A 27,179-nucleotide genomic window follows, 5' to 3' on the forward strand; every position below is an offset into this window, starting at 1 on the left:
CTCCTTCCTCATCTTCTATTATATTCTTTGGCTCAAAATCTAATTTATCTGATATAAGAATTGCTACCCCAGCTTCTTTTTAATGTCCATTAGCATGGTAAATTATTTTACACCCCCTCAGTTTAAATCTGGAGGTGTCTTTGGGTCTAAAATGAGTTTCTTGCAGAGAGAATACTGATAGTTTTTTTTTATTTTTTATTTTATTTTATTTTTTTTAAAAGATTTTATTTATTTATTTGACAGAGAGAGAGATCACAAGTAGACAGAGAGGCAGGCAGAGAGAAAGGGCGGGGGGAAGCAGGCTCCCTGCTGAGCAGAGAGCCCGATGCGGGGCTCGATCCCAGGACCCTGAGATCATGACCTGAGCCGAAGGCAGCGGCTTAACCCAGTGAGCCACCCAGGTGCCCCAGTTTTTTTTTTTTTTTTTTAAATACATTCTGATACTCTTTGTCTTTTGATTGGGCATTTAGCGCATTTTCATTTAGGATAACTATTGAAAGATATGAATTTAGTGCCATCGTATTGCCTGGAAAGTGACTGTTACTGTGTATTGTCCTGTTCCTTTCTGGTCTGTTACTTTTAGGCTCTCTCTTTGCTTAGAGGATCCCTTTCAATATTTCCTGTAGGGCTGGTTTGGTGTTTTCAAATTCTTTTAATTTTTGTTTCTCCCGAAAGCTTTTTATCTCTCCTTCTATTTTCAATGATAGCCTAGCTCGATATAGTATTCTTGGCAGCATATTTTTCTCATTTAGTGCTCTGAATATATCATCCCAGTCCTTTCTTGCCTGCCAGGTCTCTGTAGATAGGTCTGCTGCCAATCTAATATTTCTATCTTGTATGTTACAGACCTCTTGTCCTGAGCTGCTTTCAGAATTTTCTCTTTGTCACTGAGACTTGTAAGTTTTACTCTTAGACCACGTGGTGTAGACCTATTTTTATTGATTCTGAGGGGGTTCTCTGTGCCTCCTGGATTTTGATGTTTGTTCCCTTTGCCAAAATATGGAAATTCTCTACAACAATTTGCTCTAACATACCTTCTGCCCCCCCCTTTCTTCTTCTTCTGGGATCCCAGTTATTCTAATATTGTTTTGTCTTATGGTATCACTTATGTCTCAAATCTTGCCTCGTGGTCCAGTAGTTGTGTATCTCTCTTTTGCTCAGTTTCTTTATTCTCCATCATTTGGTCTTCTATATTACTAATTCTCTCTTCTGCCTCATTTATCCTAGCAGTGAGAGCCTCCATTTTTTTTTTATTGCACCTCATAAATAGCTTTTTAAATTTCAACTTGATTAGATTTTAGTTCCTTTATTTCTCCAGAAAGGGCTTTTATTTCTCCAGAAATAGATTCTCTAGTATCTTCCATGCTTTTTGGAGCCCAGCTAGCATCTTGATAATCATCATTCTGAACACTTGTTCTGACATATTATCAATGTCCTTATTGATTAGGTCCCTAGCCATCAGTACTACCTCTTGTTTTTTTGTTTTTATTTTTGTTTTTGTTTTTAAGTGAGTTTTTCTGCCTTGTCATTTTATCTAGATAAGAATAGATGAATGAGAGAACAAAATGCTAAAAAGGTAGCAACAATAGAGAAAAATATACACTAACCAAATCAGAAGAGACCTGAAACTATGGGGAAAAGAAAGAAAGAAGTATATATTAGACTGGTGAAAAGAACAGAGCCACATACTTGATTTTTTATTTTAGGTACATTTTGGTTAGAGGAAACTGCCTCCCAAAATTTTAAAAAATGAAAAAACTTTATATATATATATATATATATATATAAACACAATGAAGGGAATATAACTGTAAAGACATAAATTAAAAGAAGATTCTAAAAAAGGAATTGATTATATAAGAAGTTGGTTGAAAACAGGAAAAAAAAAAAGAGAGAAAAGAATGTGATCAGGCTAGAGACAAGAACAAAGCCATTCACTAGAGTTAGGGTATATTTTGATCTATTATAAGAAACTGTATCCTCAAAATTAAAGAAAGAAAAACCGATATATATACAAAAAATAAGGTCAACTAAGATGAAGGGAGAGAATATGACTATAACAATGAAAATTTAAAAAGACTTTTTAAAAAGGTATCAATAAAATAGTTTAAAAACATTAAAATAGGAAAAAGGAAAAATTTTAAAGAATAAAAAACAGAATAAGATTAACTTTGAAAGACTAATTAATCATAGAAAAAAAACAAAACAAAACAAACAAACAAACAAAAAACATGAATTCCTATAGCTCTGGGAGTTCCGCAGTTCTCACTGATTGATGACCTTGGTCTTGGCTGGATGTTCTTGTTGATCTTCTAGGGGAGGGGCCTGTTGTACTAATTCTTAAATGTCTTTGCCTGAGGCACAATTGCACCACCCTTGTCAGGGGCCAGGCTATGTAATCTGCTATGTTTTGATCTTTTGTCCCCTGAATGCTTTCCATAGAGCTTTGGAGGCAGAGAATGAAAATGGCAGCCTCCCAATCTCCAGTCTGGAGGAGCCAAGAGCTCAAGCCCTGTTCCTCAGTGCACCCTCAGAGAGAAGCAGTAAATCCTTCCCATCTCCTGTGGTCTCCAGCCTCACTCCGAGCTCATGTGGCCTGTTACTGAGCATTTGTATCTCTGGCATGTGGCCCCATTTGGAGTCTCCAAACCCAGCAGATTCCTGTAGCACACTCCTGTGCCACTCCTCCCAGAAAAGGAAGGAGGGTGTCTCTCCATATCTGCCACTTGTGGGGTCCCTGTTCAAAGAACAGTGGTTTGAGTGTGCCTCACATCACAGTCTAAGGTAACCCTGAGCTGGTAGCACACTCCTTGGTTCCATCTCTATAGTCCGCTTTCCTACTCCAATACCTGGGAGCTCTGCCATACTCAGGCATCCCTCATCTTTCTGTGATCCTGCAGGTCCTGAGACCACACTGTCCCCACAAGGGCTCCACTCCCCACTTAGCCTCTGGGGTGATGTCCCTCAGTGGAGCCATCTTCTAAAGTTCCAATTTTGTGCTCCATTGCTCTATCTGCCAGTAGCTGGCCCCTCCCCCAACAGTCTATCTTCCCATTTTTCACCTCAGAGTCACTTCTCCATGGGTCTCACCTTCTATAAAGTGGTTGCTTTTCTGTTCCTAGAATTGCTGCTCTTCTTCTCTTCGATCTCCTGTTGAGTTTGTAGGTGTTTAGAATGGTTTGGTAACTATCCAGCTGAACTCTTGGGACCCAATGATATTTAAGTTTCCTACTCCTCTGCCATCTTGCTCTGGTTCTACCTTTCAGATCCTTTTAGTAACCTCAAAGTGGTGTAAAATATGGAAAGAAGATTAAAATTGGCTCCTTAAGGGGGATGCAACCATGATTGCCTCACACAAGTGTGATCAAAGGTGACAAACAGGATTCCAAAGAGCAAGGGTGGTAACAAGGCTTCAGGGCTCACAGACTGAAGAACTTGGTTTGGAAAAGTCTCTGAGGGGAGCAGGCTGCAGAAGAGACATGAAATTTAAGGGTCCCTCAAAGGACAAGGCTTGGTTGCTGGGTCATGAGCACCTTGAAGTGTATCTTGACAGTGATTCAGTGTCAAGAGTATTTGTCGTCTGGGGGGATCCCAGCAGGATGAGCAGAGGAGGTCTCTTGTCCCATAGGGTCAGGATTCTTTGGTATACAGACCCGGTCTGCCTACTGTTGAGATAATACTGCAGAAATGTGATCGTGCCAAAACCAGATGTTATAATTTCATCTGAAACTCCTTCTGACTCAAATTTTCCCTCCCACCAAGGTTCCCCCCACCATAATGTTATTCAATATATAATCACCAAAAACTTTTGTAGGTATGTTTCTTTAAGTACCTAACAAATTATGTTTTCTATGCCTGGATATTATTTGTCTTTATATCTTCCTATGTCAGAGTAATAATGAAATAGGAAAAGTTGTACTTTAATTCAATATGCTGAATATTAAATTACCTAGCACCCATCAAAGACCATCTTTTTTTTTTTTTTTTTTTTTTTGACAGAGATCACAAGTAGGCAGAGAGGCAGGCAGAGAGAGGGGAAGGGAAGCAGGCTCCCTGCGGAGCAGAGAGCCTGATGTGGGGCTCGATCCCAGGACCTTGGGATCATGACCTGAGCCGAAGGCAGAGGCTTTAATCCACTGAGCCACCCAGGCACCCCAAAGACCATCTTTCACATTATGGAGTACAGATATTGAGGATTATAACATACATTTGTAGAAAGTATGTAAACACATAAGAACAATTATAGAAAGCTAGAGACTATAACACAATGTGTAAGTTTATATATTCATTTTATCTACTCTTACAGTTCTTCAATATAGTGCTATAAATGAATATCTACTAAATCATCTCCAAACTGTTATGTTTGTCACTTTTTAGATAATCTATATAGCCTATTATCAAGAACTTAGTGGTACTCAGTTGTTCCTTATTTATTATGTTTATTTCATCAGTTATAGTAGGCTTGAGGCTTGAAATAAAACGTCACTGTGTTGAGGTCACAGTAAAAAAGATGGTTCAGTGAGACTGAATAGTATTCAACTTTTATCATTCAGCCAAATGCTGCTATATAAAAAGTATTTATTCATTTATTTATTTATTAAATATTTATTAAATATTTATTTATTTATTTATTTATTTTTGTAGATGGCACCATCCCAGGAGGCCTAGCTTGTGCCACAGAAAATAAGATTGAAAATCACCTTGGTAAATGGAAAAGTATTTAAAACCACAGAATATCATTCAGTTTTTAAAAATCTGAAAAATATGCTGTACAAACATAAGCTAAGGAATAACTTGGATGCCTAGGGAGTCTGTGAATCTGGACATCTATTTGTGGTTGCAAAGCTAAAGAATAATCAGAACCTAATGCTAGAAGGACCAGTAAAATGAGAGTACAGAGGCTTACATACAGTGTGGAACATAGAGAAGAGGATATAAAGGGAGGACTCTCATTTTATACGAGGGTCAAATTTGAATAAAGGATACAATTTCATCACTTGGAACAACACTGTTTTAGTCAAAGTAATGTTTCTGTTTGTATATATAGTCAGGAACATAATTTTAATAGGTCTCTTTTTTTTAAGATGCTGCACTTTGCCATGTGACAAAATTAGAGCAACATCAGGTGTATGAGATGCTTAAAGTTTGTGAACCTTATGAGAAGGTTGATATTTAATATGAAATGTGAAAACTCATAGAGTGTGCATTGGACAGGGGGGAAAATTAACATATGAAGAATTATTCCATTGTATAAAACAGTGTTTTCCATGGCTCAGTAGCAAAAACAAATAAATTTAGGGGTCATCATTATTGTTTTAAATAAAATAGAAGGGAAAGAATAAAATAGAAAGTACCAGAGTACCTCAGAAGAAACAATAACAAGTATTTGATGTCACTTTATTTGTTCACAACTATGTAGCCTTGGTCATGATGGAAAATGTTTTTGTAAATACACTGAGAGAATTTCAAGCACATCCAAAAGTGGACAGATACTTTAATGAATTCCCATTATCCATCACCTGTCCTAGACACCCATCAACACTTGGTAAAGCTGCTATATCCACGCTCTTACTGTCTCACCATTTCATATTATGTTTGAAGCCATCTTTGATGTCACACCAGTGTTTTAACCATATACCACTAAAATTTAAGGATAATTTTCTAATTTAAGTACAATACAGTTATCAATTATTCCTTAATATCATCAAAGACCTGAAAATATGTTTGTATCATTCATGGCCCTTATCTTTGCTTCACATAGATGAAGTGTGCCTGACGTTACAGGTGGGGGGTTGAGTAGATGTTATATGTTAGAAATTTGTGACATAATTTCTAAATAGGTCTTTGATGGGAATGTAAAGTAGCATTCTTTGGACTGCTTTTGATGTAGAATCAAGTTTTTCCTCATTCTGCAAGTAACAAAGAAGAAACAAATGGTATCTTATCTTTTTCATCCTTTCTTATATGAGTATCTCTTGAACAATATACTACTCACTGATTTATCAACCTTATTCTAACATCACAGAGATCTTTATTTATAGATGTAATTACTATGCATGTTGCCTTTGGTTCATTTATTATTCAGTCACTGAAATTAAATGTCCATTGTTCGCTTGATACCTCTATGGTTGACTTGTATTCCCTTCCCTCCAGGAGCACAGTCTAGTGAGCCAAGAGTCACAAATAAACAGTATTGCATGTGAGATGCCATAGTGGAAATACTGAATGTCAATAAAATAGAGGATATACTCTAGACAGTGGGAAGCATATACAAAGAAAGAAATGTATAAAAGGCATGCCATTTTTCTAAAACAATGAAGAGGTTTGATCCTAGTGTTTATGGGGGGGAGGTGCAAAGAAGGAACAGTAAATGTCAGAAAAGAAAGTGTAGAGCTGAATTATATATTATATGTGTCAAGCTAAAGTTTTGACTGCATTTTGGAAGCAGTGAGAAATTTTTGCAGTCTCTTAAGTATGGAACAACTGTTATTATTACTGTTGTTGTGATAATGGGGGTGATGATGATGATTTTGTAAAACGAAGTCCAAGGAAGTGAGAATTGGTTGGGAGGAAATGTGGAGACATGGGGTTTGACAAGGAGACTATTGCAGTGAATCCAAGAAACTGCTGGTGGATGACAAACTAATGAATGAGAATGAAAAAAATTGCTAAATAATTTGGGATTAGAATAAATACTTGATAACCAAATATATGATTTTTATTGGAAGAAAGGCTGATTGTTAGATTTTTTTTTTTAGGTTTTTAGCTGCATAGTTTTAGTTTTAGTTTAGTTTAGTTTAGTTTTAGACTGCATAGTTTCCTTACCAGAGATAAGGCATACAGAAGAAGGAGCAGGCTTGGTGTGTGGTAAGGTGGAGGCAGTGAGGATAAGACATTGCAATCGTATTATGTTTCAGATGCCCACGAGATGCTCAGATGTAGGTAGACATTAATGGTGTGTATCTGGAGCTCAAGAGGGAAGAATGAGACAGATGTGAAAGCAATCTGCATTGAACTGGATAATTATGCTGGGCAAGATTGTCCAGGCAGAGGTAAAAAGAGAAAAGAAAAAGAAGAGACAGAGGAGAGAAGAGAAAATGACAAGTGTTTTTTTTTTTTCCACAAAAAAGTGACCACAAAATAAATGTGTCTCCCCAGCTAAAAATATGTTTATTTTGCTATTTTTGTATATTTTTAAAAAGTCAATGAGACTTTTCCTGATATCTTTCCTTGGAAATCTCTGATTTAAATTCAAGATGCTGGCTATGTTTCTTTCTTTCTTCTCTTTCTCCTTTTCTTCTCCCCCCCCCTTATTCTTCTTTTCTAAAGATTTTATTTTTTTAAGTGATCACCACATCCAATGTGGGGCTCGAACTCACAGTCCTGAAATGAAGAGTTGCATGCTTCACCAGTTCGGCCAATCAGGTACCTCACTGAGGGATGCTGGCCAGTTTTCTTAAACACTTCATCCACATTCATGATGAGGATAAAAAATGTGTAAAATACATAGCAAACTTTCTCAAGATGGTAGCAACCATGAAACTATCTTAGGCTAAAAGTAACAAAGAAAGAAGCTTTTGATGACTCTGTAAGTGTTTTATCTATTGAGCTCTTCCTATCTTCAAAGATGAAGCATTTTCACCAAGTATCTCTTTGTCCTGACATTATTTGCCAGGTAAAGTTACCATATTTCACAATATGATCAGTAACCACAGCACAATTGTAAAGAAAAATCTAAAGCCTAGAGCTAGAACTACAATAATTTCTCATGAGGCATGGGGATAGTTTGACTACTTCAGTTGGGAGGATGAGAGGAAGGAAAAACTTAGAATGTTGGAAATAGAACAGGAGCTCAGAACAGATAGTCTGAAGCAGAATCCAACATTTGGAAGTACTAACAAGGAGTAAGATGAGGCCCCAAAGGTAGGTAAGTGGAGCATATAAACTGCTAGTTTATCTGAGAATAGTTGGCCTGAGGAGTTATGGCTGGCCACAGGAACCTGCTCCTGACAGGGTTTCTAGCACATATTCCTTAATCTGGGGACTTGTTGGAGCAACTAAGTTCCTCTGAGACTGGAAGTCTTTGGTTATCCAGGCAGAAATCTGGACTGAGAGAACAAAACATGGATACAGAGACTAGATCTGAGAAATTACTTTCATGGAGTGAATGTTAGTGTTTCAATTCTGTACCTTATTCTTTCTGCCTTCTCTAATAAGGAAGCATCTGATACCCAAGCAGTCAGTCTTCACCACACTCAGGATTTGGCTGAAGAGTAGTGCTAAGGCTTAGATCTAGGAATATGCTGATTCTTCCTGCAATACTTCTTCTATTCCTTTCCACCTATCTTTCCTGCCAACCCCCTTGTTTCGTCCTCATATAAACACACACACTGTTTATGCATGCTAGTGAAAAGTGGCCTATTCAATGACTTCCTTTCTGATTAATCTTACGAATCAATCCATCCTCTCAGAGGAGTTAGTAAAGGTGGTGGACAGAAGCACATGCTTGTCTGGACATTCTATCCTCTGTGGGAAGGGGTGGAAATAGGAGAAGAACATCAGTATTTTACTCCTTTTCTAGAAATAAGGACTTGATCTGATAACTAGACAGAGTAGAAGTAGCCCACATATGCAAGTCAGATTGGCAATGAGCTTCTTGATGCTGAACCTCAAATTGTTATTCTAGAGTTTACTTGAATAGCCCTGACTGTGATCAAGATCCATCTTCTACACCAAATGAGTTTGATCTTGACCTATTACACAAAATGGAGAAGGTATGGCACTGTGTCAATTGTTCTTTAATTCAGTCAAAGAAGTAAAATAGCCAGATGGGACCCGAAAGGATCTGGAAAGTCATCCATGGAAAACATGAGACTTAAGTTAATGATTTCATGAGTTTGGTACTAGACTTCTTGGCACTTGTATCGAATTTTCTCCTTTTTATGAGGAGTTAAATTAGACCAGAGGTCCTCAAATTTTAGTGTGCATCTAAATCTCTTTGAGAGCTCATGAAGATACAGGTTTCTGGATCTTACTCCAACAGATTCTGAGTCACTAGTTCTGGGTTGGGGACTACAAATTTGCATTTTTAACTTCTCAGGTGATATGCATGCTGCTAGTTTAGAGGTCATATTTGAGACTCACTGAATGCTTCATTTCTTAGTGCTTCTAAGAAAATTCCTAAGCCTTAATAATTTCAGGAAAGATGACACTACCAAAATTCAGTGTTGAAATCACAATGTTTAACTATAATACTATAATATATTCTTCCAAAATAAAATATTAAAACTTATTTCTTTAGAAATGATTTATCTCCTTCATTATCTCCTACCGAACCCCCCCACACATACATGTACTTCCTAAGATCAGTATTTAATAAATGACATTATATTAGAGAGAAATCATGCTTCCTCCATCTTCAAGCTTAGAATAGTTACCCACTAAAAGGGTTCGCTCTTCGACTTGTGTAAAGGTGGTTAATTTATCCACCCAATCCAGAACTGTAAATTTGCTTACTCAGCTGTGAAAGATGTGTATATCACAAGTAGAGAAAGATCATATGTACATGAGTTTGCCTTATTGGGACAAATGTTATTTGCTTCTGGGCTAATGTATTTTATTTTTAATAAATGAAATGTGAAATTGGATTGAAATTATATATTCTATATCATTTATAGATCATCAAAATATAATTTAATTTGCCATATGAGAATGGAATCTCTCTCTATTTTTTTTTTCTAAATGTTTTGTTATATTCATGACAAGGAAGCTTATTTGCTGTTGCTCCAGAGTTCTGTGTTTGTAATCATTTTGATCTGGCTAACGTGCAGCACGAAGGACATTGTTAAGTAACCTGGACATCAAATATGAATTCTGAACTTTTTTTAAATACTCCAAAAAATGATAATTTTAATAAACATGAATAGGAGCCAATAAGGTACTCCTCAAAAAAATTTCATTTCCAGAAATAGTAATAAAATTAACCATTTTAGCCAATTAAACTAGCCCACCCCTCATTTCTTGAATAAGTGTCCTATATTCACAGTAAAAGCATATTGAGTAACTGTGTTGACATCCTTATCAGACTTGACTCACTAGAACTAGATGTTTCAAAAAACATATTGTTGGTCTATATATTCTATTCAGCTTAAATAACTAATGAACTATAAGATATACTTGACTACATCATACTATTTAAAGCTAGCTAAAAAATTAAAATAAAAATGGACAGATCATCAAGATGGTGATTCTGTGCTTTGTTAAGTATGGAGAGAAAATACCAAGGACCTGGGGCATGAGACAATTAGTTCTCTTTATATAAAGCATTCTGAATGGACAAATAATAGATCGTTAAAGTCCAGTTATTGAATTCAAGCTTTATCAGCATTAACCATCCACTCAAAAATGTCTGTCCTAGAAATCAAGAGATCCATAACAGGGACAGCTATAGAATTACAATTCTATACTAATTACAATATTATTAATTACACTAATTACACTATTACAATTACACTAATTACAATATTATTAATATTTATCAGCATTTATTGAGTGCCAATAATGTGCAGAGTATTTTTAATGCATTATTTCAATTGATCTTCACAGAAATGTTATTGGCTAAACTCTGCTAACACCCCCATATTTCCAACAAGGAAACCGAACACTTATAGAACTTCCTTAACGATCTCAAAGTACAAAGAGCTAGTAAATGGTAGAATCAGAATTTGAACTGAGACAATTAGCTTTCAAAGCCTATTAAAGAAAAAATATTATGTTTTAGAATTGACTCGTCTTTCACTGAATTGACGATGGTTGACTGCAAGTATCTTAACCACAAAGTCTGTTCAGATCAGATTTATTATCATAAATAAGAATAACCAATCGTATTTACCTACCCACCTCAGCAAAATTAACTTGAGGTACTTAGAATACAAAAATATTAAGGCTCCTAAAGCAGTTTTGTGCATATACTAAATGTTTAATAAATACTAGAAACAGGGAGAAAAGGCGAACATGCTTGGACACTATGCTTGTACCTGGAGGGAAGATCCTACTGAAAACTAGGTTTGGATTGGGCAGTCCAGTGCTTCCGATATGACATCTTGTGCCTTCTTTACCTTCTGGATGGCATGTTCTTTTCAGGTCTAACCCTCTAACTTCCCTCTGAAGTTCCTCTTCCCCTTCTCTACTTTCTCCCAAAAAATAAGTTCTCCTCTCCACTTCATATTTATCTATTCTTTCTCTTTGCAAAAGATCAAAGCAAATGGACAGGTATTTATTTGTTTAACACAAGAAACTGGGTAGCACATAATCGTTTCCCTGTGCCTGTCAAACAAAACCACACATCTTTCCTTATCATGTATGTTTCCACAATTAAATGTCTCATCTAATTGAAGTCAAAGATTTTTCATTAATCCCCTATATCTGGAGATGAAAATAATTTTTTAAGATTCAGTACCTGCCCTCAAAATGTTTATAGTATATGCAACCTGGCAGAATGACTCAAAGAAATAAACAGCAATAATAAGAAACGAAACTGCAACAAGAGGCATGCAAACTCCTTAGAGGACTTGGGGGAAGGAAGAAATATAACCAGGCCAAGATTCACAGGTATGAAGTAGCTTAAATTTGAAACAGGTTTTGTCCAGAAAATTAGAAAAAGACACTACAAGTCAGAAGACAGTTTAGGGCTATTTCATTTGCTTTGATTTTTCTTATTTAAAAACTTTAAGAGCAGCTGTAGGTTTATGAAAAAATGGAGTGGAGAGTACAGAGTACAGGAAAGTACAGAGATTTATCATATACTCCTCCCCCTCACATGTCTGTCCTCCTCTATTAGCAACAGCCCTGATCAGGAAGGTGCATTTCTTACCAAGGATGAATCTACAGTGATACCTCACAGTCACTCACAGTCCACAGTTTACCTGAGGGCTCACTTTCTGTGTCTTATACTCTATGAGTTTGGAGAAAAGTATAATGATGTATATCAACCATTATAATAGCATATGGAGTATTTCACTGCCATAAATATCCTCTGTGTCCTGCCTATTCATCTCTACTCCTCCACGCCCACCCTCTGCAAACACAGATCTTTTTACTGTTTCCATAGTTTTACCTTTCCCAAAATGCCAGATAGTTGAGATCATATAATATGGAACATTTTCAGACTGGTTTCTTTCACATAATAATAAGCATTTAAATTTCCTATATATATTTTAAAGCATATATTTATTTATTTGGGGGGGTGAGAGAGCATGAGCAGTGGGGAGAGGGACAAGCAGGCTCTCTGCTAAGCCAGGAGCCTAAAAAGGGGCCTGATGAGGGGACCCATCGCAGGATCCTGGGATCATGACCAGAGCTGGAGCCGGATGCTTAAATGACTGAGCCACCCAAGTGCTCCTCCTCCATATCTTTTAATGACTTGATAACTCATTTCTTTTTAGTGCTAAATAATATTCCATTGTTTGGATGTACCACAGTTTATTTATCCATTCACCTACTGAAGGACATCTTGGTTGCCTCCAAGTTTTGGTGATTATGAATAAAGCTGCTGGGAACATTCATGTGCATGTTTTTCTATGAACGTAAGTTTTCAGCTCCTTTCAGTAAATACCAAGAAGTGCAAAGGGTGGATTGTTTGGAAAAAATGTACTTAGTTTTGTAAGAAAATGGCAAACTGCCTTCCAAATGACTGTGCCGTTTGGCATTTTATCCAACAATGAATGAGGGCTCCTGTTGCCCTACATCTTCCCCTGTATGCGGTTTATCAGTGTTCTAGATTCTGCCCATTGTAGTAGGAGTGTAGTGGTATCTCACTGTTGTTTTAATTTCCCTATCAATTTATTGGTCTTTTCAAAGACCTGGCTTTTGCTTTGGTTGATTTTCTCTATTGATTTCTTATTTTCTCTACTGATTTTCCTATTGATTTCTTCTCTAATTCTTACTATTTCTTGTTTTCTACTTACTTGGATCTAATTTGTTCTTCCTTTCCTAGTTTTCTAAGGTGAAAAATTAGATGATTGTTTTGGGATCTTTCTTCTTTTCTAATCTGTGCATTTCAATGCTGTAGCCTTCCCTCTAAGCACTGCTTTCTCTGCATCTTAGAAATTTTGATAAGTTGTGATTTCATGTTCATTTCATTCAAAATATTTTTGAATTTTTGAATTTCTCTTGAGATTTCCCATGTGTTATTAAGAACTGTGTTGTTTAATATTGAACTATTTGGGGATTTTTCCAGTTATCTTCCTGTTAATGACTTCTAGTTTAGATCCACTGTGGTCTGAGAGCAGACATTGTATAATTTATTCTCCTTAAACTTGTAAAGGGGTGTCTTATGGATCAGAATGTGGTCTCTCTTGGTGAATGTTCCATGTTTGCTTCAGAAAAATTTTATATTATTGCTGGATGAAATGGCTTATAGCTGTTCATCATATCCAGTTGATAGATGATATTGTTGAGTTTATCTATGTCCTTACTGATTTTCTGCTTGCTGGATCTCTGATAGAGGGGTGGTAAAGTCTCAAACTATGGTAGTGGATTTGTCTATTTTTCCTTGAAGTTCCATAGTTTTTGCCTCATGGATTATGATGCTCTCTTGTTAGGCACTTGCATATTAAGAAAATGTTGTGGTTTTGGAGAACTGATCCCTTTATCACTATGTAATGTCCTTCTTTATCTCTGATGACTTTCCTTACTTTGACATCTGTTCTGTCTAAAATTAACATAACTACTCCTGTTATCTTTGAGTTAGTGTTAGCATGATGTATTTTTCCATGAATTTATGTTTAATCTATGTGTGTCCTTATATTTAAAGGAGATTTCATATAGGTAACATAAAATTAAGTCATGTTTTTGGTCCACTCTGACAATCTGTCTTTAATTGGTGCATTTAGACCATTTATATTTCTAGTGATTATTGATATAATTGGATTAAGATCTACTATATTACTGTTTTTTGCTTGTTCCCCTTATTCTTTGTTTCTGCTTTTGTCTTCCACTCTTTTCCTCACTTTTGTGAATTTAATTTAGCATTTTTATGTGATTCCATTTTCTCATTTCTTAGCATATCAGTTATGCTCTTTGTGGTTCTAGAGTTTGCAAAATATTTATTACTTCTCCAAATCCACTTTCAAACAACACTATACTACTGCACGTGCAGTGTGAATACCTTATAATAAAATAACTCTAATTCCTTCCTCCTGTCCTTTGTATCATTGCTGTAATTCGTTTAAGTTAATATAAAAAAATATATATATGTAATTGAATATATAGTTGCTCTTATTATTTTGAACAAATTATTAGGTGTTAAATCAAATAAGAAAAAAATAAAAGTTTTTATTGTACCTTTACTTATTCCTTCTTCGATGTTCTTCCTTTATTTATATAGATTCACATTTTTAACTATATTATTATTTTGAACAAATTATTAGGTGTTAAATCAAATAAGAAAAAAATAAAAGTTTTTATTGTACCTTTACTTATTCCTTCTTCGATGTTCTTCCTTTATTTATATAGATTCACATTTTTAACTATATTATATTCTTTCTCTGTAAAGAACTTCTTTTAGCACTTCTTTCAAGTCAGGGAATAGGTCTCCTGGCAACAAATTCCCTCCAGTTTTGTTTGTCTGATAAAGTATTTATCCTTCACTTTTGAAGAATAATTTCAGAGGGTATAGAATTCTAAGTTCATAGGTGGTTTTCTCTCCACTTTCTTCTTGTTTGTATAGTTTCTGAGTTGAAATCAGATATAATTCTTATCTCCGTTCCTCTCTAGATTTTTTTTTTCCCCTTTCTGACTCTTCCTCCCTCCCCCCACCTGGCCAGGACTCTTTTTTTTTCTTATCTTTGACTTTTCTAATTTGAAGATGTTATTCTGAGGTATAGTTTTGTTTTTTTTTTTTTAATTTAAACTCAATTAGCCAACATATAGTACATCATTAGTTTCAGATGAAAATGAGCACTGGGTATTCTATGTAACTGAAGAATTACTGAACTCTACATCTGAGGTATAGTTCTATTGATATTTATCCTGCTTGGTCTTTTTCTGAGCTTCCTTGATCTATGGTGTAGTTTCTGATGTTAATTTGGGCAAATTTCCAGTGATTATTGTTTCAAATATTTTTTCTCTTCCTTTCTCTTTCTTCTCCTTCTGGTAGTACAATGAGGCATATATAATACCCTTTAAAATTTCCCCACAGCCTTCAGATATTCTGTTCTGATATTCTTCCTTGTTGTCTTCAATTTACAGTTTTCTGGGATTCTATTGTTAACCCTTCTAATGGCCAAAATTCCATCCTCAGCCATATCCAGTCTGCTAGCCATCCCTTCCACCAAAGGCATCCTTCACTTCCATTGCAGTGGCTTGTATCTACAGCATTTCTTTTTGGTTCTTTCTTAGGATTTCTATCTCCTGTTTATACTACCCATCTGTTCTTGCATGCCGTGTACTTTATCCATTAAAGCCCTTAGCATATTTATTAGAGTTGTTTTAAGTGCTCAATCTGTTAATTCCAACATCCCTGCCATGTCTGGTTATGATGCCTGCTCAGTCCTTTCAAATTCTGTCCTTTGCCTTTTGCTGTGTCTGGCAAACTTTGGCCTTGGAAAATAATAACAGCAATGGGCTGGGTAAAAGGAACTGTTACAAACTGACTTTTAGTAATGTGGTACTGAGGTGTGAGGGGAGAGAAACCATTCTTAGCATTCTAATCATAGTCCAATGATTAGGTGTCAGTCTTTTAGTGAGCTGCTTCCTCTGGGCTATGAACTATACGAGTATGTCTAAGTGTTTTCCTTACCTCTCAGGTAGGACAGGATGGCTACAATGGGCTAGATTTGGGTATTTCTTTTACCCAAGTTTTTTAGGCTCTGATAATATCCCAGTGGGTTAGACTCTGGTTAACCAGTTTCACCAGAGGGCAGGCCCTATAAAAAACAGAATGTTATAGAGTATTCAAAAATAGTTATTTTTCCACTCTCCCCATGGGAATCTGCTAGGTAAATCTCCTAATACTGTGGGGGCCCCACTATGACTGGGCCCCCCTAGGGTTTTTAACTCTCAGAGATGTTCACACCAAAACCTAGGTAGGAAATTCTTCAATTTCAGTTCAGGATCTCACGTGCTGGCCCTGGATCCCATGACAATTTCTGATCCTAGGTCTCTGCTCTGGTGAGCCATGACCTGTGTGTCTTTTCAGTTTTGGGGGCAGTGGTATTTCCATTGTCTTCCCCTCCCTTATGGATCCAAGAGAGTTGTTGATTTTTCAGTATTTGTAGTTTTTAAGTTGTTGTTAGGATGAAATGGCAACTTCTAAGCTCCTTATGAATGGAACTGGAGATAGGAAGTCCAACTTTAATTTTTAGCAAGTTACTTTACACTTTACAATATTCTAATACATATGTCCTCTCTTCTCACCTGTAGTTTTGTTGTTTTTTGTTTTATTTATTTACTTATTTATTTAAAGATTTTATTTATTTATTTGATAGAGCAAAAGTAGGCAGAGAGGCAGACAGAGAGGAGGAAACAGGCTCCCTGCCGAACAGAGAGCCTGATGTGGGGCTTGATCCCAGGATCCTGGGACCACGACCTGAGCTGAAGGCAGAGGCTTTAACCCACTGAGCCACCCAGGTGCTCCTATTTATTTAGTTTTTTAAGACCTATGTCTTTTACTCATTTACTGAAGGTAAACACTGGTTTAGCAAAACCAAGGCTCATCCAAGATGTACCATTTACCTTTATTGCCAAGTCACAAAAACAAATACCCTAAGGTCCAACATAGCAATAATTGAGGCAATAGTTGAAAGACGAAGATTTTCAGAGTGGGCAGCCATGACACAAAAAAAGTAGATTGTTTTTCAGCCCAAAGATTTTAATGCTGTGGCAATGAGGATAGCGTGTGATACAAACTATGAATTTGTTAACTCATAAGTCAGTGTATCATCACAATGCTAATTATTAGTTTGTCATTGTGCCGAGTCTCTGCAGAGTTGTAGTCTACAATGTCCCTTAATCCTTGATGTCCCTGGTTGTGTGCTCTAACATATGCAAATGGGATTCTTGAAAATCAGCATGATGTGCCACTATGGTGAAAAAGAACATAAGCAGACTATACAGTTATTTTCAATCATTATCTCTAAAATTGAACAGTTGAGGTGCAAATGAAATATTATAAATGTATTTAAAAGTTAATCTTAAGATGAATGTTGCATATTAAGATGTTGCTCTGAGATAATCATTATGAAATTGTCACTTTTTTCACTTATTTAATGGATCAAATCCTTTGCCACTATTTCTGGCTTCTGAAATGAGGAAGGGATTACTTTTTCCTCTTTACTGGCAATTAACTGAATGTATAATTTTGAATAATCATTTGTAATTATTTCTTGGGCATAGTCCCATACCTTTCATCCAATTCCAAAAGCCTAACATATGTGCTGAGCTTTTGAAGTTAGCTGAGAAGTAGAAGGGTTATAATATGGGGGCTGGCAATCATTCCACTTGAAATAGGACCAAAACGTCACTGTGCCGTGCAGATGTCAGCAAAGCAAAATGCTGTCCTTATAAATTCACCAGCACACAATTTTATAGAAGTGGTAGCAGTCACCTTCTGCCAAACCTATCTGCCATGGTCAAAATAGAAAATATGACTACAGAGCAGTTAAATGTGATTTGCTTTCTGTGTGTGAAATTTACTAAATTTTATAACCACCAGAACTATCATAAGAGTATCTAGTTGTTAAGGTATGATCTCTTGGGTCAAAGGGATCCAGATTTTATCTTAGTTTCTTATTTTTTAGAGTAGGCTTGGGTAAGTTACTGGATTCTCTGGTCTTAGCTTCATTATCTGTAAACAGGGTCAGCAAAGATTTCTATAAAGGATCAAATAGGAATATTTTAGGCCTTGCTAGCTATCAGGTCTCTTTTGCAACTACTTAGCTCTGCCTGGTAGAGCAAAAGCACCCATAGACAATCTGTAAACAAATGGATGTGGCCGTGTTGTATTCCAATGAAACTTTATAAGTATAGAATTTGGATTTCAGATAATTTTCACATGTCACAAAATATTCTTCCTTTGATTATGTTTCAACCACTTAAAAAGTTAAAAAGCATCCTTGGCTTATTGGGCTACCCAAAAACAGATAGCAGGCCAGTCACAAAGGCCATATTTTGTCCAATTCTGATCTATAAAATGGGCATAATTTTAGTAGCTCCCTTATGGAGTTCTGATGAAGCACAAGAGAGATAATGAAGGTAAAGTTCTTAGCATTACTTTGGCCTTTACAATTTTTATTCAAGTATGTGTGGTTTTTATAGACTAGTCATCCTGGGAGTTAATATATATTTTCAACCATATTATTTGGCATGGTTTTGTGTACCTCTTTGGGAAGTAGTTTAAAAGACTGCATTAGACCCTCCTACTTGCTGAGTACTTGGCAGCATAAGCCAGCAGGGAAGAGAAGCATGAATATACTAGATGAAATCAAATGACTTAGTTTTGTAGCCAGCTCCTCAGTGCCACAGGGCTTGAGTAATTCCAAGTTCGAAACAAGCCAGCAATGACGCTGAAGGAAATGCAATTTAGTGGGTTGAACAGGGAGGCAGGAGTCACTCACATCAAGAAGTGTTGAAGTCAGTAAGCCGTTAATACAGAGTATCCTCATTAGGAATACCTTCAGAATTAGTCAAGTGAGCAGAGATTTATGACAACAGTGGAGACATAACATGCTAAACTCAAAAATGTGATATTAGAAAAAGAGTACAGAGATTGACATCTGCTGTGACTTGATGCATATTTGAGTTGTCAGTGCTCAGCAAGGCTCCCTGTCTGCCATGTTTACAGCAGTAAAAGTTATTTCACTGGTGAAGCATATTGGTCTTGACTGGCTCAGGGGAGATGGTTGGAATTTAACAGTAAGCACATATAAACCAAGCAGTGAACTGTCCTTCACACTTAGAATATCTCATTTAATCTCTACTCCACAGTCCACAATATGTATTGCTCTCATTTAATAGAAAAACTTAATGGACATAGTTTATCTGGATCCAAAGCCCATTGTCTTTTCTAGCATTGAGGGATGTATACTTTTCCTCCTAAATGCCTCTGTTGGCTCTCTCTCTCTCTCTCTTTTAAAGCTTTGATAAAGAGAGTTGGCTAGTAGGACTGAGCTTGCTCAATGAAAAAACCCAAGGTCTCTAGGATAAATATAGTGCTGACACTGAGACTCACATGGATTTTCTTTTTCTAACAAGACATTTCCCTAGTTATGAAACTTCCATTATTGCATACTCCATGACTTGCCATCTCCCACTTCTCTATAAAGACATAAAATATTGCAATCAGAGATAGCTTATCAAGAATCTAACAAAGCATAATTTGAAGCCCTGTTCACAGTGGATGTGGAGAGGTGCTGGGGGCGTAGTGGGCTGCCCAGCTTGGGTATGACTTTCCATCCCATGATGGTGGCTTGGGCTGAGAACAAATCAATAGACTAATGTTTTTACCTTCAATTGTTAGATCTGTGACTGGTAGACCTCATTATGTATGTAGGCCCCCTCTTTGACTTTAAGCAGAAAGAATTCATTCAGAATCTGCTCCCTACTCAGAGGTTACCATGACCGGGCACCATGGCTGCATCATGCCTGGTGTGCCGATGGCCTAGTGAGGGCTGGTCTTGGAAGAGGTGAGGTTACAGGAAGGATGCAGACAAAGTGGGCCAGCAGAATTCATTGCAGTTCTTTGATGACTCACCTCTCTATAGGTATCACTTTCTGAGCAAATGTGACATTATCAATAAAGAAATGTGACATAAGAGAAAGTTTTGAATCAATGATTTTTAAAAATATACCCAACTTTCCATCAATCATGCCAGAAGAACAATTGAATATTACCTGTTTTCCTTTTAGAAAATTATAACATTGCTGTCATGTGAAGAGGCAGAGAATATGTGCCACAAATTGTTGGAAATGAAGTTTTAGATAGGTGTATCTGATTTTTAATTAATCAACCAACGTTTTATTTTTCTGCATTGTGCAATATTTGTGGGACTTGGCTGATTAGTTTTTATTTGTTGGGATTTCTCATTCCTCATAAATGTACACCTTCATCCCTTACTTTTATTGATACTTTTATAACCTATCCTTAAAGAGAGGGTCATATAATTGAATGTGTTTCAGGCACCATCAAATCTGAATCAACCTGAGTTCAAGGGTAAAGTTTCTCCTTTGGCATGCAGTGGTGCCAGTTCAAGACTGCTTCCTTGATAAATAGAGATCTTGTCTCCTCTATTGCGAATATTGCAAATTCTTCACAGTATGAATGTTTGTCAGTTGCCTGTGTATTTTTTTGCTTTGGTCATAATTGACTTGGAAATGGACAATGTTGAACTTGCATACGGAGAGGATTTTACTAGTTATGGCTTTATGCAAATTATGTGAATTCTCAATATCTCATTAAAAAATCTGCTATATGAGTTGTGCTGAGCATTAAATGAAATTATGCAGATAAAGGAACTAGAGTAGCTTCTGGCTTTGAGGAAATTTTCAGTAAGTGTTGGGTAATATTGTGCTTATCAACATCATTTTTATTGTGCAGATTTGTGAAAGACAAGGATGAGTTTTGGTGTCTTATTCTTTGAATATTTACATTGGTTGATAAATCTTCAGCACAGGGGTAATTTGATGATGTGAACAGTAAGAAAAATAAAAATAAATTGAAACTGTGTTTGTTGAAAATGGATGTGCTTATAGAGAGATGTGTGGCACAAAAGTGGTCCACTAACTTGCTCTGAAGACAATACCACCATTTACCCACCAGTGTACTAAATATATTTGATACAGTAGCAATTTCATGGAATGTTTATCCTTCTACCATGACTCCTTTGATAAGGTTTCCACAAACATAATCCCATATATAGACATATGAGGTCTATCATGTCTGAAAGTAAATTAGACTCATAACGCATATGGATCTCCTTGGTTCTGCTCAGCTCCCTTGATTAGATGGCAGGAGGAGCTGGGATTCATTCTGCCTGATACATCTTAGTGCATAATAGAACACAATAAAGACTGGCAACCTAACAAACATCTTGTAAGAATAATGCAAGTAATCTTGAGTTCCTGGGAAGAAAATTATTTTATAAATTCAAGGCGGCCTTATATCTAACTTCCATCCTGATGGTTTGGTAAAATTGAATTTGAAATGTAAAAGAACAAAGAAGCCCATCCCTGCACTGTATACAGAGGCAGTCCTATTCAATTATGTGTTTTCTTAATTATATGTCTGAATTCAAAGGTAATGATAAAGAAACACAATCTTTTTCAAATAAAGAATAAAACTCCCACATTTGCATTCATGCAAAACAAATATCTTAGTCCTAGTGATGATGTACATATAATTGTGTGAATGCTTTTTTCTGTAGTGTATAACTAGTTGTTAAAGATCTTTTTCAGAGGGCATCTGGGTGGCTCAGTTGGTTGAGCGGCTGCCTTCAGCTCAGGTTGTGTTCCCAGAGTCTGGGGATCGAGTCCCGAGTTGGGCTCCCAGCTCCATGGGGAGTCTCCTTCTCCCTCTGACCTTCTCCCCTCTCATGCTATCGCTCATTCTCTCTCTCAAATAAAGAAAATCTTAATAAAAAAAAGATATATTTCAGTAGATCAAATTAACATATCAACCTCTTTTAGAAATTACATATCTTGTAGCAATTATACATTCTGCCACTTATTTTCTCTAGTAAGTTTAAAAAAGTATAGAGACATAGTTTTTATATTTTCAATAATATAGATAAAAATATACATACAAAAAACAAAGCACAAAAAAAACCCTGCCAATATTCCATTACTGAAGAACACTGACAATTTTCTGACTCACTGGACATTTTCACATTCATTTTTACAAAAACAAGTCAGTTTTCAAAGACAGAAATCATTGTTTCTTTGAAATATAGAGTAATTAAAATTATAATACCTCTTTTAAAATAATCTTTATAATATCTTCCTGCCTGTACATAGTTTGCCTTTGATATTCATAATTAGGTCTCTAAGAATCAATCAGGGAAACTGTTCACCTAAGGTAATTTTCTAAATCTAATAAATCTGCAATTCTCAAACTGTGGAATGACTTAGAAAAAAGAGATCTCCAGATAATTCCTCATACAAACATTTGTTCTAAACTATGATAACTGGCACCCACCATGATTTCTTCTTTTCTCTCCTATTTTTTTTTCAACTTTATTGAGGTATAATTGACAAATGAAATTGAAAGATGAAGTGTCTCACATAATGATTTGATATGCAAACCTTATATAAAAGGATTCCTCCCATTGAGTTAACATACCCATCACCCCACCTATTTACATTTGTGTGTATCTGAGAACATTGAAGTTCCACTCTTTTAGCAAATTTCAATTATATTATACAGTGTTATCCACCAGAGTAACCATGTAACACATTCGATCCTCAGAAATCATTCATTCTATAACTGAAAGTTTGTACCCTTTTACTAACTTCTTGCTATTTTCCCAATCCCCTGGCCCTTGGCAACCACTTTTCTATTCTCAGATTCTATGAGTCTGACCTCTTTATTTTTTTCAGATTCTACATATAAGTGTTATCATGCAGTAATTGCCTTTCTCTGTCTGGCTTATTTCACCTAGCATAATGTTCTTCAGTTTTACTCCTGCTGTTGCTAATGACAAGATTTCCTTTTTAAAAGGCTGAATCATAGTTTATCACATATATATATATCACATTTTCCTTCTCCATTCATCTATAGGACATTTAGATTGTTTCCATACCTCTGGCTATTATGAATAATGTTTTCATGAACATGGGAGTGCAGGGACATCTTTGAGATAAGGATTTTAAATCCAATGCATGTACCGTGAAATGGTATGGCTGGATCATACAGTAGTTCTAGTTTTAATTTTTTGAGAAACTTTCATACTTTTTTCCACATGGCTGTACCACTTTACATTCCCACCAACAGGTTCTGGATGTTCCCTTTTTTCCACATCCTTACTAGCATTTATCTCTTGTCTTCTCTGTAGTAGTTATCCTAACAGATGCGTGTTGATATTTCATTGTGGTTTTGATATGCATTTTCCTGATGATTAGTGATGTTGATCACCTTTTTCCCGTACTCGTTGGCTCTTTGATTGTCTTCTTTGGAAAAATGTCTCTTCAGATCATCTGTCTCCTTTTTTATTGGGTTATTTGTATTTTTGCTATTGAATTATGTTAATTCCTTGTATAGGTTGGAGAGCAATACCTTATCAGGTATGTGGTTCGCACATACTCTCTGCCATTTTATTCTGACTTTTCATCTTATTGATGGTTTCCTTTGCTGTGTAAAAGCTTTTTCTTTTGAGGCATCTCCACCTATTTATTTGTGCTTTCGTTGCCTTTGTTTTTGGTATAAAATCCAAAAACTAATTTGTAAGACCAATGTCAAAGAACTTACCCCCTATTTTTTTTCTAGGACCTTAACGTTTCAGGTCTAACCCTTACATCTTTAGTCCATTTTGAGTTAATTTCTGTGAGTAGTATAATATAGGGATCTAGTTTCATTCTTTTGTCTGTGGAGATCCAGTTTTCCCAATACTGTTCATTGAAGACACTATTCTTCCCTCATTGTGTGTTCTTGGCACCTTTGTCAAGTTGACCGTATGATGTATGAGTTTACCTGTGGGCTCTTCATTCTATAAAGAGTTTCTGTTTCTGTTTTTTTACCAGTACCATTCTGGTTTGATTACTATAGAGTCATAATACAGTTTGAAATCAGGAATTGTAATGCCCTCAGCTCTTTTTTTCTTTCTCAATATTGCTTTGGCTGTCTGAGTCTGAGGTCTTCTGTAGTTCCATACCAATTTTAGGAATTTTTTTTTTCCTGTGAAAAATGACATTAGAATTTTGATAGGGATTGTGTAGAATCTGTAGATTGCTTGGGTAGTATGGACATTTTAGGAATATTAATTCCTTCAATACTTGAACACAGAATATCCTTTCATTGACTATTATCTTTCATTTCCTTCATAAATGCCTTATAGATTTTAGTGTACAGATCATTAACTTCATTGGTTTAATTTATTACAAGTATTTAATTCTTTTTGATGCTATTGTAAATAGGTTTTCCTAATTTCTCTGACAGTTTGTTGTTGATGCATAGAAACACAGCTGATTTTTATATTTGATTGCAGGCCGATTCAAAATTCTATCATCAACCAGGAATTGGAAAAACATGTAGTCAAGCCCTTTCCAGGTAGAAAGAAGAAGCTTGGTTTTTGTCTGAGTTTCTTCTGTGCTAGGCTCAGGTGTATGGGGTGAATGGATGGATGTAGGGGCAGGAAATGTGGGGGTGCTTCCCTCAGGTGGCAGCCACAAAAGGTGGGGTGGTGGATGTTTGTACAGTTTCCTTCCAGGAAGATACTGGCGACTTAGTTTTATTATTAGAGCAGACCAGAGGGAAAAGGCAGGAGAGTGTCCACCAGTTTCCCTGGTTTACTGGGAAGACTGGCAACCAGCACCTTGATGCCTGCTAAATTAGAAACCTGGTCCTCGGACAGCAGAGTTTCAAGTATGCAGATGAACCCTTTTCAGGGAAAGGCTGGGAGCAGGGCATTTTTTTTTAAATTAATTTATTTATTTTTATTTGCTTATTTACAGCATAACAGTGTTCATTGTTTTGGCATCACACCCAGTGCTCCATGCAGTACGTGCCCTCCCTATTACCCGCCACCTGGTTCCTCAACCTCCCACCCCCCCCACCCCCCTGCCGCCCCTTCATAACCCTCTGGTTGTTTTTCAGAGTCCATAGTCTCTCATGGTTCATCTCCCCTTCCAGTTTCCCTCAACTCCCTCTCCTCTCCATCTCCCCATGTCCTCCATGTTATTTGTTATGCTCCACAAATAAGTGAGACCATATGATACTTGACTCCATTTTTAACGTGCTTCTGCTGCACTGAGCAGAAGGTGGCTGTGTAGAGCGTTGTGTACCTAGTAAGTACTGCTTCTTTGTTTGCTACAGTCATGTGCTTTGAGAATAAACCTTGTTAGCTGACAGAGACCCAGGCAATCTGGAGACACATCTCTCAGGTGGCAGCCAGAAAAACTGGGGTGCAAGCTTATGTGAACAAACTCCTTCCGTGGAGATACCGGTGACCTGGAGCATGGTGGAAGGAGAGAAAATGAGAGAGATATCCATTGGCTTCCTAGGTCTCTGAGGAGCAACACAGCCAGCCCTAAATGCCTGCTGAAATTAGAAGCCTGGCCTCAGGAGCAGTTTTTATAGTATTCCCATAAAGCTCTTTCCAGAAAAAGCTGGGAGAAAGATGATTTTGCCTGTTCTTTGTGTTCTGAGCCCCAAATAGGTAGCTGTGGCAAAGGCTTGTGCACTCATTAAGAATTTCTTAATTACTAAAGTCTGGTGGGTCTCATGGACATAAGCACCATTGGTTTTCAAAACGAAGTGTGTAGGGGAGTCTAACATTCTAGTGTGAGTCCTTAAACTTTGGGCACTAGACATGGAACCCAACCCCGTTGCTTCTCAGGGAGAATGTGGGAGTTGGGGGTTCTCTCTCAAATGTATGGTGTTTTCAAATGTATTGTTCTTGCAAATGTATGGTCCCACCTGGGGTGCAAAGGTGGGATTTATGGCGAGAGTATGCTCAGCCTTTCCTACCCATTCAATATGGGTATTTTCTCATTTGTCTGATGTGTAGGAGTTATTGGCTACTTTCTGGATTTCTTTCATAAGGAATTGCTCTATGTGTAGCTAGACATTCAGTGCATTGGTGGCAGGAGGGGGAGCTCAGGAAGGAGCCCTATTTCACCTCCTTGGTTCACTCCCCCCATATTTTATTTGACAATAAGGTAGATCTACTTTTCTTGTATAGATTAACATATACATCATCGTCACTTATTTTACTGACATTGTTCCAATAGTGTGGGAAAAGAATTACAAAGCAGACACAGTCTTCTAAGAAATAGATACACGAAAATTATGTCAACAAATACATTAAAAGTTCTCTTGTTCCACGACACTTACCAGCTTCTTATATTGGATCTGTTGTCTGTAAACTGCTCTCTTTGAAACTATACTCACGAATGAGTAAGCAAATGATTTTGGTAAGGATAATTATGTGTAGGCATGAGTAGGAGATGTTGTACTGAGCAGCATGAAATACGTAGGCATAATGTTTGTTTGAACCAGTCCTACCAGAGGTAAAAGTGAAGGTCCTGGCAAAACAAGGACTCCAAGTTTAGGTTTGTGCTGGTTGCATTCCATGGTCCGCTCTGAAAGCCTGTATTCTCTCAATGTTGCCAACAAGCTACATTCAGAGAACTCAGACTGACCTCTGGAGCTCAAGGTGGGATCCCCAACCCTGCACTCCAGAATGAGGCAGAAGACAGAGGGCAACAGGAGGTAAGGGGAACTGTGTTGAACTGGTCTTGGGGAAGGTGTCTTAACTACAACCAGGATTTGGTGTGCTGAGCTCACCAACCTGCAAACACCCCGTACTCTGCCTAGCCAGGTTTTCCCAATTTTTTACTCCCTCTTAATCTCAAATTCTCCTTCACACCCTGTTTTCCTGTGAGGGTCAGCCCTGACCTAACTGACCCTTAATGTTGCCAAAACACAATGTCCTATCTTGTATATAAAAATCACTTCCAGGGGCGCCTGAGTGGCTCAGTGGGTTAAGCCTCTGCCTTCGGCTCGGGTCATGGTCTCAGGGTGCTGGGATCAAGCCCACATCAGGCTCTCTGCTCAGCGGGAAGCCTGCTTATCCCTCTCTCTCTGCTTGCCTCTCTACCTACTGTGATCTCTCTGTCAAATAAATAAATAAAATCTTTAAAAAAAAAATCACTTCCAGGGAGGATAAATTCAAAATATAACCAGATACCCAGAGAGTCCATTTGCCTAGACTTCAGTAATTTTCTGTATTTGGATTTGACCTGCTAGGGTCATAGTTGCCAATCGGGTCCCAAGAGAACGGTCCCCTACCCCAATGCAGGCTGTAATTGTATTCTTAAGCACTGGCTAAGCCAGAGTCAGCTGTCAGTCCTGTAACAGAGCTGGTAAACCTCTTAGTCTTGGTTTCTTACTGATCCCAGCAATCCTGAACCACAGCTAGCTGAGTCAAACACGTGGCCCGTATCAATGGGGGAAGATTATCAGAGTGATC

The 27,179-nt window shown here is 37.0% G+C and overlaps 1 pseudogene; it reads right to left on the bottom strand.

The window, feature by feature from the left end:
* Nucleotides 1-3,497: 3,497 nt before the first annotated feature.
* LOC123942183 lies at nt 3,498-26,281 on the bottom strand (annotated as a pseudogene).
* Nucleotides 26,282-27,179: the final 898 nt, after the last annotated feature.

The sequence above is a fragment of the Meles meles genome, chromosome 5 (assembly GCF_922984935.1).
Source record: "Meles meles chromosome 5, mMelMel3.1 paternal haplotype, whole genome shotgun sequence".
Lineage (NCBI taxonomy): Eukaryota > Metazoa > Chordata > Mammalia > Carnivora > Mustelidae > Meles > Meles meles.